The following is a 13,610-nucleotide window of genomic DNA, read 5'->3' as shown; positions in this document are numbered from 1 at the left end:
AACAAAGAAATGTGCCATACATTATTTACAAATAGATCTCATTGGATCCCTTTAGATTGTGTCATAGAATAACTGCATATCATTTATTATGACTAAACACAACAAAAAGACAGATAATGGATTTTTTTTCGTCTCAAAATGTGTGACAATTACAGACACTCAACAAGCAGGATAAGTATAGTGTTGGAAGAAGTAAAGCACTTCTGCCAAAACTATGACGTGAAGTACTAATACCACACACTCAGGACCCACGTAAATACTTTCAATCCGCCCACTCCACCAAGTTAACTGTCTGAAGACACAAAGAGAGTAACAAGTTAACAATTGTGTCTAATATTAATATACTCCCCTACAACTAAAAGTCCTGCTTTGAAACACTTATTTAAAATGATGTGTTATGAGCAAAATATACTTAAAGTACTTCAAGTGAGAGCATTCATTGTGTAGTAAAATGTTGTGTGTCAGTGTTTTACTGCATTACACATGCAGAATTACTTTCTTTTTGTCTCTAAAAAGAAACATTTTTTTTTCATCTTTGTGACAATTCATTTTCCAGCTGATCCAAGAGGCTTTTTTAAATAGTTTATTTAGCTTAAGAAGTAAACTCTCAGCATAGATGGTTCTAGAACCATAAAGGGTTCTATATCTTGGTACATATTGGGTACCCTCAAAAGGTTCAGTATAGAACCATTTTAGAGGGTTCAGCTGTAATCTGAAAGGTAACTAAAGCTGTCAGACAGATGTAGAACTGTCAAAACTAGTATTTCCCAATGAGACATAGAAGAGTAGAAGTATAAAGCATAAAATGGAAATGCTCAAATCAGGTACAAGTATCTTGAATTTGTACTCAAAAGCAGTAGGCTACTTGAGTAAAAGTACTTTGTTAAATTCAACCACTGAGGACAAGTCTTTAAATTAATATTAAAATGTACTGCTGTCTGTTGAGATGTGAGCTGAGTGTTGACTTGCATTTGAAGAAATTGTGGATGTGTCTGATCTGATACTAAAACCTGTGGCTTCCTCTGGTGGACAGTTGGAGTACTGCAAAGCACACACATTATATCTGACATTTGTGTCACGTGGTATATATCTCATATAATCATATATTTATTATTTGTTTCCAAAAATCTAATAAAGTTCATCAGTTTTGTTTTTATGATGATCACAATCACAATTCTAACTGGTTGAACAACCAGTTTTGGCAATAAATTGCTGCAGGGATGAAGTGTTTTTGTAGGTCAAATTGTGAAGCATCACACTGGTTCTATCAACAAAAAGGCTTTCTTTGGCAAACGCATGATACTCATGTTTTATTCAGCACAATAATCGTAACATATTTGCGCCACTTTTATTATCTCTTAAGCTTCGATGCAATCACCAAGGAAATAGCTAATGTTCTGCTGTAACAGGTGTCATTGAGTGCAAGTAGGCCTACACCAGACAGCAACCTATGGTACTGGAAAGTGAAGCCAGAGCTGAAGTGCCTTAAATCTGCATTCCCTCTGCTGGCCATCAGGGTGTGACTCCTCTGTTGGCAAAAATAAGTATTTTTTGTAAATTGTAAATATTGAATTGATGGATTCAATCTCTAATTTCAAGTCTTCTTCAATACAGCATGGTGTTTATTTAGTAAATTATGAATGGAAAGCCTAACTTCATTTATCTCTTTTGAACGTTCAAATGGGGTGGCTATGGGAGGACTGGATGGGGAGAGGGCGGCAGAGCAGGATGATAACTTGTCATTTGTAACCACGTTACTCAAAATGACAGGAGTTTCCTCCTCTCGCTCCTCAGAGCGTTTCTTACTGAATTTAAATGAAAACAAGCTGCTTTGCTTTGCTTTGCTTTGCGTTTCATTTTAGCTAATTAATAGATACCGTCTGCTTGAAAAGCTTGTGCGGCAACTTCATTATTTCATTGGATCACTTGCTGGTGAAGATGCAGCCTGTGGGCAGGCTTAAGAGTCCATACGTGGGGTAGAAGCCGCTGATTGGCTGAGAAGCACTCAAAGCTTTCCTCAGGCTGCTTATTGGATGAACTGCTAGAATAAAGATTACTCACTACTCACTATAGGACTGGGTCATCAAAATAGGTGGGCCCGGACCTAAAATGGGTGGGCCCAGGGCCACCCAGGCCCAATGGTAGCGCTGCGGGTGGTGGTAGTGCCTCAAACTTGCATTCTCTCTGCTGGCCTTTCTAACCATTGTAAACATGAGTTTACCAAGAAGGCACAGCAGAGGATGTACTTCCTGCAGCAGCTGAAGAACTTCAACCTACCAATGCTGGTGCACTTGTACACCTCCATTATTGAGTCCATCCTCACCTCCTCCATCCCATGGTACGCTGCTGCTACTGTCAAAGACAACAGCAGACTGCAGGCAGCGTATGATCCGCTGTGCCAGGTGATCGGCTGCAACCTGCCATCCCTCCAGGACCTGCACGCCTCCAGGCCACTGAGGCAAGCAGGGAAGATCATCGCCAAACCCTGCCACCTCGAACATACACTTTTAGTAACAGTCACTTCCAGTAAGAGGTTGACATCTGTCAAGACCAAAACCTCACAAAAACAGTTTCTTCCCGTCTGAAACTAGCCCTGTCAACACCGGCCTGGAAACCCCACTGATACGCACTCTACCCCCCTTTCTCCCACCACCACCCACCCCCACACACTGTCATCTGCCCATGATACACTGCAACATTTTTTGCACAAATATTTTGCACAACATTCAACAACTGTAAAATTGTAAATATCATTATATTACAGTGTGTATATATGGCTGCATATGTATTTAGAGTGTTTATTTTCAGTTAGGTTATTTTTTAATTTAATTTAATTTATCTTCTTGACTGCAGTACTAAATGTTTATTCTTTGTAAATGTCATGCGCACTGAACAGCAAGGCAAATTCCTTGTATGTGAATTGCATGTGAAATATTTGATGCTGGCCCTGCGATAGACTGGCGGCCTGTCCAGGGTGTACCGTGCCTTCACCCAATGACAGCTGGGATCGGCTCCAGCCCCCCCCCGCGACCCTAAATACAGGATAAGTGGTAGAAAATGGATGGATGGATATTTGATGGTCTCAATCTCTAGTTTTCAAGTCTTCTTCAATACAGCAGGATGTTCATTTAGTAAATTATGGTCCATTTAGAGACCAAATAGACAATAAGCAGGGTATGCTTTAGGGCGTGGCTACTGTGATTTCCTTTTTGCAACCAGAGGAGTCACCCCCCGGTGGACAGTAGAGAGAATGCAAGATTAAGGCAGATTTGGCTTCAGGTATCTGGTATAAGCAGAATATAGATGTTGGTCATTACATAAGCATAACACATATTTACAGTTTATTTTGGTCATGGCATGTTCAAATGTTAAAAAGGCTGAGAACCCCATTTCCTAAAAAATAGAATGAATGAAATAGAGACCTGCACACTGTGATGTCATTAACGTGGATCCTAATTGCTCTAAAACAGAGCTAATGGTGGAGAGACCTAAACTAGCCCCCTAGCCCCCCCTCCTCTCTCTCTCTCTCTCTCTCTCTCTCTCTCTCTCTCTCTCTCTCTCTCTCTCTCTCTCTCTCTCTCTCTCTCTCTCAGTGATCTTCAGCTCAGCTCTGAGTCATGAGGTAAGAACAGACCGCTCCTTATATTTCTGCCTTTAACTCGCATTGATCTCGTATTGTATGTGTTTCTAACCCGGGTAAACGGTACGTACCGACCCGCCTGGTCTCCCTCGGCCCGACTCGGTCCGGTTCTTCGCGTCTGTGCTGCTAAAAGCTGCGAATTAAAGACAACAAAGAGGCTCTTTGATCAGACGGGAGGAGGCGTATGATGGCTCCGGACTCTGAAACCTGCAGCTGACTTGAAGGTTTAATTATTTCAACGCTGCATTTGTATCATGCTTTCGTTTATTTAGGCTAATCATCATTATCATCATTATCATCATCATCATTCATGCGGGTTTTTTTGCGGCATGCGTCCTATTTTCTTCCTCCTCCTTCATGCGGGCAGAGGGATGGAGGGTGGAGGATGGAGGAGCTGATGAATCATAGATGTCGTCAGAAAAAAAGCAGCAGCTAAAAAACACGCCAGAGGTCAAACATAGAAATTAAAAACAAAATCAAATCATATTTCCGGTTTTGTTTAAATTAAACTGTAAATATGTCCTTAATTTCTGTTTATCTGCGTGCAAATGCTAATTGTATACACGTGAACGGATCGAGCTCGTTCGTATCAAACGTGAATATCTGTTGGATTTGATCAGGATGTTTGTTTTATTTCCAGCTGGTTAATGATTTGTGGCCTTGAACGGGTCCCGAGGTCCCTCCCAGTCTGTGCTGGTTTAACTGGTTCATTATGACGCTCAGTGTTCCTCCTGCTGGGAGGTTCAGTACTAGTTTATTCGGTTTGTCTCTATTCTCATTGTGTTTTTGCAGGGATCTGTGTATTTTATAGATGAATATAATAATATTTCAGTCTGTATTTATTTATTCTTTATTTATTGATCTGGTTTGAAAAGTGAAATCTGATCCAAGGGCGGATGTTGGAACTAATAATATTAAAGGAACCCTCATGCTGGTGATGTTTGGTATCAGATCTTCTATGTTTCTGTTTCTACGATGTATTTGCTATGAAATAGTTGCATTCATGCCAGACGTGTAGTTCAGGAGTTTGTGATGCTACAGTGTTAACGAAGGTCATGTGTTATTAGCTGCTTTTGAGGCTCAGTCTTGGAGGGTATTGATGGTTTATAGGTCTTCCGTTTTCATTCCTCCATGAGAATGTTTGATAATAATCACAACAATAATCACAAGAACGCCTACTTAGATATTCTCTGGAAAGCAACTTTCAGGTCTTAGTTTGATGAGTTTCTGTTTTGAAAGATATTGTTTTGCTTCCATTCGAGAGGAGATAGTGGACAGGAAGTGAAGGGGATGGCGAGGCAATAAATGAAAACAGATTCACAGTTTTATTTTGTAAATAATAACTGGAAATATATCCCTGTTTGAAATTCAGTATACGTGCAAATGTGAACGAAAAGAACTCCTTCATGTTGAATCTGAATATTTGTTGATTGAGTTGTTATATACCCTTCAGGTTGATGATTTGTGGCCTTGAATGTCACCGCTGTGATCTCATGATCTGCATCACACACGCACTTAGAGTACCAGAATCTGAGGGGATTTAAAATGTGAATATTATCATAATATTTGTAATGGGGGTAACATTTAGTAGTGAGGAGGTTGATGTGCTGGTTTGATGGTTAAAGCTGCTGAGTGCTGCTGGATGAGTCTGATGGAGGATGACGGAGTCTGTGTGCAGGATGTTTTATTGAATGGAGGGTGGGGCTCCTCCTCTGTTTACTGAGGAATATCATTGAAACTGAGGAGAAATGGCACCTGAAATCCAGAATGTTATGCCTGGAAAATCAAAGAATAATCCCTTTGATCAGATTCACAGTTTAGTTAAGTGCATTTTTCAGTGGGTGTTTTCTGGGCTGAGATCTGGGTTTTAGAAACACTGCACTCACGAGTGGTTCTTCAGAAGTGTTGAATAATGCTGTCAAATCTTTACTTGATAAATCAAATTAAGCCTTCCGTTATTTAAAATTCTCTATACATAAATATATATAAACCCCTTTTTCAACTTCCTTTACTGTAAACTTAAATGTATTGTTTTGCAATTCCTCATAATGCACTAAATTGGTAAATAATTAGACACCTGACTACTGAACATCAAATAACATGGAAAACATGGAGGACGTAAAAAAGCAGAGATGTGAAATTGGTAATTTCTTGTACTAAACAGACAGAAAAGCAACCAGCAAACAACTTACGTGGATTATTTCTCTGCAACAACGTTCACGTTTCTGTAATGAAGTAAAACGACTGACTGGGAGAAATCAATCTAAAAACCGATTGATTTCTAAAATGGAGGCTGATCAGCAGACAGGTGTGTGATTTTATAAGTTTAGTGTCTTCAGTGTGTCTGAGCTGCAGTCTGTGACCAAGTTTTGAAATTTTGTGTTTCTTTTTTCATAATGAGAATCCACCAAAACCAATAGTCAAATATGATTTGTATATATAATATTGATTTAGTTTCCTCCTAATTAAAGCAAATGTTCGAGGTTCAATTACTGTAAATGTACGGAGACATGGGACGACGATATCCCGATAATCATCAGAAAATGATTGAAACTCTTGAAAAATGCTGGAATCACTTTACATTTAGTTAAGAAACTATATATATATATATATATATATATATATATATATATATATATATATATATATATGTCAGACTGTCAGTTGAGATTAGATGTTCAGAAGCTGTATTTTGGGGTCATGACGGTTCAGGATAGTCTGGCTGTGACTCAGCGAGCCTCGGGGACAGGAAGTCCTTCCTTGCTGGGGTGGGTGAGGCAGTGATGATGTCACGTTATGTAGCAGCGAGTTTTAGGAAAAGTGAGTGTATTCAAATGAGAGACGAACACAGCTGGATGTTTTCTGCCAAACACTGACGTCTGTCGTCTCAGTGATGTTTGTCGGAGCTGTCACCTTTGACCTTCTTCTTGTTGCTGACTGAGGATTTAAATCTGCTGACTTTGAATCGGAAGACTCAAAGTTTGTTCTCGGTTTGAACCAACAATGTCAACTCAAGGTCCACTTGCCTCAGTAGTTTTGGAGGTATTCAGCTTGATGCTTGAAAGACTGAAGGGGACTTAGGCCCGAGCAGATAAGTTTCACATCTGAACAGTCCGGGGCAGCCATGTTCTCTCCTGTGTTTGTTTGTTTTGTGTGTCCCGATGTGTCCGTTTCCAGGTGTTGCTGTGCTATGATTTGTTGAGACAAAGACCAGACAAATTTACCTGCATTTATAGAGCACCTTTCTAGTGTTTTCGGCTACTCAAGGTTACACTACATTCAGTCTATATTCAGCCATTCACACACATTCATACACTGAGCCGCCGCCTGCACATCTAAACTCATTCACACATTCACACACCGATGGCTCAGCCTTTGGGGCAATTTGCGGTTCGGTATCTTGCTCAAGGACACTTCGGCATTCGGACTGCATTCCAACCACCAACGACTCACTCTATCTCTGAGCCACAGCCCCACATGGGGCCTTGTTCGGCCTCCAGAAGTCACAGAGACAAAAGCAGCATATTTGATATTTTATCACCATCAACAACAACAACAACAAGGCCATGTGTTTGCAGACAAGTGTGGGTGCTGACTCACTCTGTGATGACATAGCAGTTTGTTGTTATGCTAAATGAAGCCAGTGGAATGTGCTGTAAAAGCTTCATCCATCACCCACCTATCACCTCCTCCTCTTTGTCCTCTTCCTCCATAAACAAAGCTGAAGTGCCTTAAACTTGAGCTGATACCCAGGTATCGCTATCGGGACTGAAAAAGTCGGATCGTCACATTAAGTTAAGGATCAGGTCTGGTGTAGTTCTGTATTTGTAGCTGGTCTCTGTAGTTTTTTGTTCAACAAATATTTGTTGGGGACTATTTTCATTGGCGGATCATTTGGTGCTCTAGTGAGTATCTGTGGCAGCAGGACGTTGATTGTGAGATTGAGTCCAAATAAACTACAGTGTGTGTTCATGGTAATGGGGGAATAGTCACCCAGTGCAACAGTGTGTCTCACTGATGTGTTTTTAATAGTTGTTGCTCTGTGGCTCAGAGGAAGATGATATATCAGGCTTTATTACGCACACACACACACACACACACACACACACACACACACACACACACACACACACACACACACACACAGTACTTACGTAGATACATTCGCTGTTGGTTTGAGTCTGCTGGAGCAGAAAGGAAAGCCTGTGTGGCATGTGGATGAGACAATAAAAGTCATTTTGTAGCTTTCTGCATCAATTATTGTGACATCACATCCATAATGGAATTGACTCGTTAGCTTAGCTTTTAGCACCTGTTAGGTAGTAATTGTTTTTTTTTTATTTCAAAAACCCAGACTGTGTTACAGTTCTGAAGATCTTTTAAAACCTTAAAACACACGGAGGAAAGATGTGGATGTTTTACTGCATTCGCTCATCACACACCGACGCCATTTTCTCCTCCTCCTCTCCTTGCCTGGAGGATGCGGTTGCTACGGTAACCAGACAGTCCCCACAGGGGGAGAGAGAGAGATAGATGCAGGATGGGGGAGGATGTGGGGGTGGAGCATATGGTGGTGGGATTGATCTACACTCTTTGTTCACATGCACAATCCACTTTTAATATGTGAACGTTTATTATTAAGAAAGTTCTGAAGATCTGAATTGGTAAAGAAAGAGAGAAGCAGGAAAATACTAACAAATACATAATTAAAATGATACAATATATGATCAGTGTGAACAGAATGTGAACAACCTGTTTCCATCTTTACAGTAGATTTGTTTTTACAGACCAAAAATAATCTTTACACAACATTCAGGGGAGGAATGAAGACAGGAATAACCTTGAGCAGGGGTGGAAGAGGAGGATTTATCGTGTCTGAAACAACGGTAACAATACAGGGAGATTATAAACTTACTAATATCAGCATGCGTCTATATATTTTACAGTAGAGGAAGACTAATCTATGTGTCTACTGACTCCCTGTGTGAACTTCAGAAGCAAATGGAGCTCATTGTAAACAAGTTTCAGTGGAGCGATGCCGTTATATCAGCTGATCACACATGCATTAAAGATCCTTTTTGATTATGGAGACGGGACTGTGACCGAAATTAGCTTCCAAATAAAAGTCTGCATTGAAAATGAGACCTAAACTGAAAAGGGAAACACTGCAATTGAAACACTTGTACTGGAAAATAAGTTGTATTTGTATTTTCTATTATGTTGTGATGTCTTTTTTGATGTCAATCTTCATATTTGTTCTTCATGTCGCCCTTTTCTTTTGTGCTCACAGAGATTTCTTTTATTAAATCGTGCCCCAGATACTAACTGAATGTAACATCATACAGCGATTGAGACTGTGTTTCTAAACTCAAACCCATTTTAACAGTTCTTGTTTGTGATCAGCCAAGATTTGCTATCTATAATATACAGTATACAATGTGTGTGTGTGTGTGTGTGTGTGTGTGTGTGTGTATACATATATGATAACTGATATAGCTGATTAGTTGGTTTAACTCTTGATGTTTTTGATCAGAAGAAAATGGACTGAAAATGAAAATAATTGATATTTAAAATAAGGTTTCTCTCACTGATAAGATAAAGTAGTAAAACCACAATGTAGAAATACTCTGTTACATGTAAAAATCCTGCAGTCTTATTTTAACAAGTGAAAGTATAAAAGTACGAGCATGAAAATAAACTTAACGTACTAAAAATGCTCATGACCCATTTTAGTATAATATACAATTACATCATTGCATCAATGTGTTCATCACTTTAATGTTGCAGCTGGTAAAGGTGGAAGCTAAAGCTGACACATAAATGTAGTGAAATAAAAAAGGAGTCTGACGTAGTGGAGTAGAAAATAGAAATACGGATACAGTAAAGTACACGTAGTAGACTTTGAGTGAATGTACTTCACTGCAGATGGTTTGATGTTTTGTCTCATCTCTTCTCGTCGTCATATCGAGGTCACACGCATAAAATCGGTCGTTGCCATAGCAACTGCACCGTTAACAGGCTCCGTTTACGCTCGTTTTAAGTCTCTGTCTGATTTGTTACCCTCCTGGGAGCTCCCACATTTTCTTTTACCCAGCATGCTTTGCCAGCAACTGCAGCAGTGAGCGCTGTGCTGTGTGTGTGTGTGTGAGAGAGAGAGAGAGAGAGAGAGAGAGAGAGAGAGAGTGTGTGTGTGTGTGAGTGTGTGTGTGTGTGTGTGTGTGTGTGTGTGTGTGTGTGTGTGTGTGTGTGTGTGTGTGTGTGTGTGTGTGTGTGTACCAGATGACAAGACAGGCAGAAAGAGGCAGCACTTGATGTAAATGTGTCGCCATGGCGATGGTGTGGGGGGATGTGAGCCTGGACCACGGTAGAACATAGCATCAATATATGTGTCAGAGAAACCGACACACACACACACACACCAGCTGAGGTATGTTTGAAGGGGGTATTCACACACACACAATTCTTCTGTACTTGTGAGGACCCTCATTGATGGAACCCCTCATCTAAACCTAAACAGCTCTGTAAAGTAAAGATGTCCTTGAAGACGTCCTAAAAATATCTTTCAGTAAGCTGTTTCCTTGATAACGTTGTGCTGTCTCTGGTTTAAACAGCAAAACCTCTCAATGTAAGTAAAGGATGATGGTTTTTAAGCCTCTGCAGACTGTTTCTGGATGAAACCAGACCAGGATGTTCCTCTGACATGAACACAGAGAGCACAGAGTTGTGATGCTGCAGCCATGTTGTGTTGGAAGATGTGATATTCTGGTTCTAGTTGTTCTTTATCAACGTTCCCTCATGTTGATGGAAAAATACTACTACTGTATGTGCTGTTGCAACTTAGGGTTTATATAAATTTAATTCTCACACATGGGTCATGATCAACATGAGAGCAGAAACATGTGAACATCATGTGATGCAGCTGGTTATTTGTTGGTTTTAGGCTCACCGTGGTTCTGTTGGCGTTGTCCTCTCTGTCCTGTCTCTGGATCAGCTCTAAGTGTCCCTGTTTTTCTCTCTGACTGTTGACTGATGCACGTCTGGTTCAGCTTTTCATCGATCTGGTTTCAGATTGTGTTCAAAAGCGTGCACGTTAAGACATCGAGTCCAAACCTTACTGAGGTCCTCATCAGTATAAGAGAACAGCTCTCTGCTGTTTAGACTATTTGAAGGTTAATGGGATACTTTGTGTTTTGAACTGTGGTTGTAAGAGGTATTTATCCATAGTCAGTATTGGTCGGGACAGCAGCAAAACTTATTTTAGACAATCTCTGCTAGTTTATGCTATATTTAGAAGATATTTTATTGTGTATTTCTTCGGTATCTAAAATAGGTCCACAGCCACTGCTTTGCTCCTGTGCTGGAACTCCTCTGTCCTTTTCCAAACTGTAACACTGATTAAGGAGAAGAACCTCATACAACCCCACTTCAAAACACCCAAAATAAATAGAAAATTCTGGATGGTTTTTAAATAATCCAGCTTCAATTTGTTTCATCAGTTGATTTCAGGTGTCCCCCTGATGGCCAGTAGAGAGAATGCAAGCTCAAGGCACATCAGCCTTGGCTTCACTTCTCAGAACCGGAGGTTACCGCCCGGTTAGGACAGAATCATCAGCCAAGTCATTTCTGACAGCTGACAGTCAACATTTCTGACCAAGTGGTGGAATAAATCTCTGGCTGATAGGAAGATAGAATAGTGAGTATATAGACCACATACTGTTAAGGCCACGCCCCTTTTTCAGCCTATAGAAAGCCAAAGGTCCTGTACGTGTGTTTGGATTGTAATTTTGACAAATTCGTTTTTTCTTGTTCAACATACATTTGTTTGTTTTTTTGACAAAATAATAATAATGCCTCGCTAACTACTTAATAAATGAGGGTTGGTCGGTCTGACGTCGTGTCCCTTCAGTCTTCAGTCCAATGACACACAATGACACAACACAGTGGCCGGTTTTTGGTCATCCACACATCTATAACACTACATATATGTTGAATCAGGTATCGTTAGGTTTAGTGTTGATGTAAATGATCAACTTGTTAACAGCCAACTGATGGATCTCTTTAGTCAGAGGCGATGGTTTCATGCTACTGTGTGAATGTCCTGCAGCACCCTCACAATTAATCACTAGTAAATGTCATCAGCATCATTTATCCATTCATCATACGAACGGTAACTATTCATGTATCTTATGTGCCTATAATCTCAGTGTGAAGCCTCAATTAACTCACTACACTAAATTATTTTCTAGTTTCTGTCCTTATGTGAAAAAGATTCCTCATAAGGGAGTGCGGTCTCGGTGACTGATTACACGATGCCAGTTTGGGCTATAATGTTATCAAGTTGCAATATGGGATGTGAATAAGTCCAATCCAGTGTTTTTGGAATAAAAATCAAGTATCTCCTCTTTGCTGCTGCTCAGATTTAGTTTTTAATCCGTCTTCACATTAATAATATAAAACTTATATATATTTTATAATTTTGATCAGCTGTAAAACTCACAAAATGTTTATCATTTATTGCTCAAGGAAAGAAATGTCTAGATTATCAAATCGATGTGGTCAGATACAACAGATTGAACCTTTAAAAAGCTGCACTGTGGTAAAAAATAAGGTCTTTGTTTTTCTCATATTCCATCACATTTAATATATCAGCCGTGTTTTAAATAATGGGAATAAGATGAGGATATTCCGGTCATACAGTCCTCTGCAGTCCGTCCTGTAACCTGAGAACGCGTCCAGTATATCCACATTAAATGAATGTCTGCATCAGGTTCCTCCACCCTCCGCTTACCCACAATCCCCTGAGGCCCAGCTACTCTTAATGAATGCAGCAGCAGTGACATTTGCTGCACTGACCGCCCGCTGACTTCAGATCTGCTGCATTGAGCACAAAAAACCTGACGACAGATACAAAATGAATGACAAGAGAGCGGTCCGTTGTTTTTATTTACTGTCTGAAACAAACAAAACATGCAGAGTCACTTCCTCTCCACATGTTTAGATCGAACTCTCTGACTCGCCGTCTCTGCAGTGAAGGTCACAGTCGGAGTCCGTCACATGAGTGGCGTTTAGGAGCTCACTGAGCATGTGCAGCTCTGACCCCGAAGTAATGACCTCAGTGTGTCACGCAGGCTCGATCTGAAGTTCAGCTGTTCATTGATCTGCGTACGTTGCATGTTTCTGTAAACTGTGTCGTCACTGGACAGATGTTACAGTCATCCTAAATAACATTTATACAGCTATTAGAATAGGAGAGCAGTTCTACAGAAACAAACTGCAGAAAGATGAAAACCAAAAGAGGAAAAGCAGAGTGGAAAGTGTTTGTGTTATCAGACTGATTCAGGATCAGATGAGTGGAGGCTGGAAAACAGCCGCAGGAGAAACTTAGATAACATGTTATCTAACAGACTGAGCCAAACTAAAACTAAAGTGACAGATTATTAGAGACTCCCCGAGAGCCATCTGCTGCCGATGAGGAGGAAGAGAAGCTCTGGTTTGCATCTGAACATGATCAGAACCAACGAGGCAGAAAGACAGAAGCTTCTGTTTAAGAGGAATAATAATATAAATAAAACTCATTCGTCTAATATCTGAAAGGGGTTTGGTGACTGAACTGAACTCTCCTCTGGTCTCTAAACAGCTTAATTTGTTCATTCAATCATCTTCTGTTCATAAACACTGCCCATAAAGTTGGAGTATTTTGTTTTCAGACACAATCCTCTGTTTATTCCTATTTAAATGCATCAGTAATCACTTTTGTTCAGATGATTACATCATGTGTCACAATTACCAAGGTGAAAATGTATTCATGCTTAACATTTGTTGGTGCTATAAAAGACAAGACATTTGCAATTATTCCAACTTCATGGGCGACCCTATATAATCATCATCATCATCATCATCATCATCATCGACAACTAAAATGCAAGTTATTGTAAAATGCAAACAGATGAGGTGTTTGTTTTTAAGTGTT

Source organism: Eutrigla gurnardus (assembly GCF_963514095.1).
Source record: "Eutrigla gurnardus genome assembly, chromosome: 6".
Lineage (NCBI taxonomy): Eukaryota > Metazoa > Chordata > Actinopteri > Perciformes > Triglidae > Eutrigla > Eutrigla gurnardus.
Note: the sequence above shows the minus strand (reverse complement) of the source record.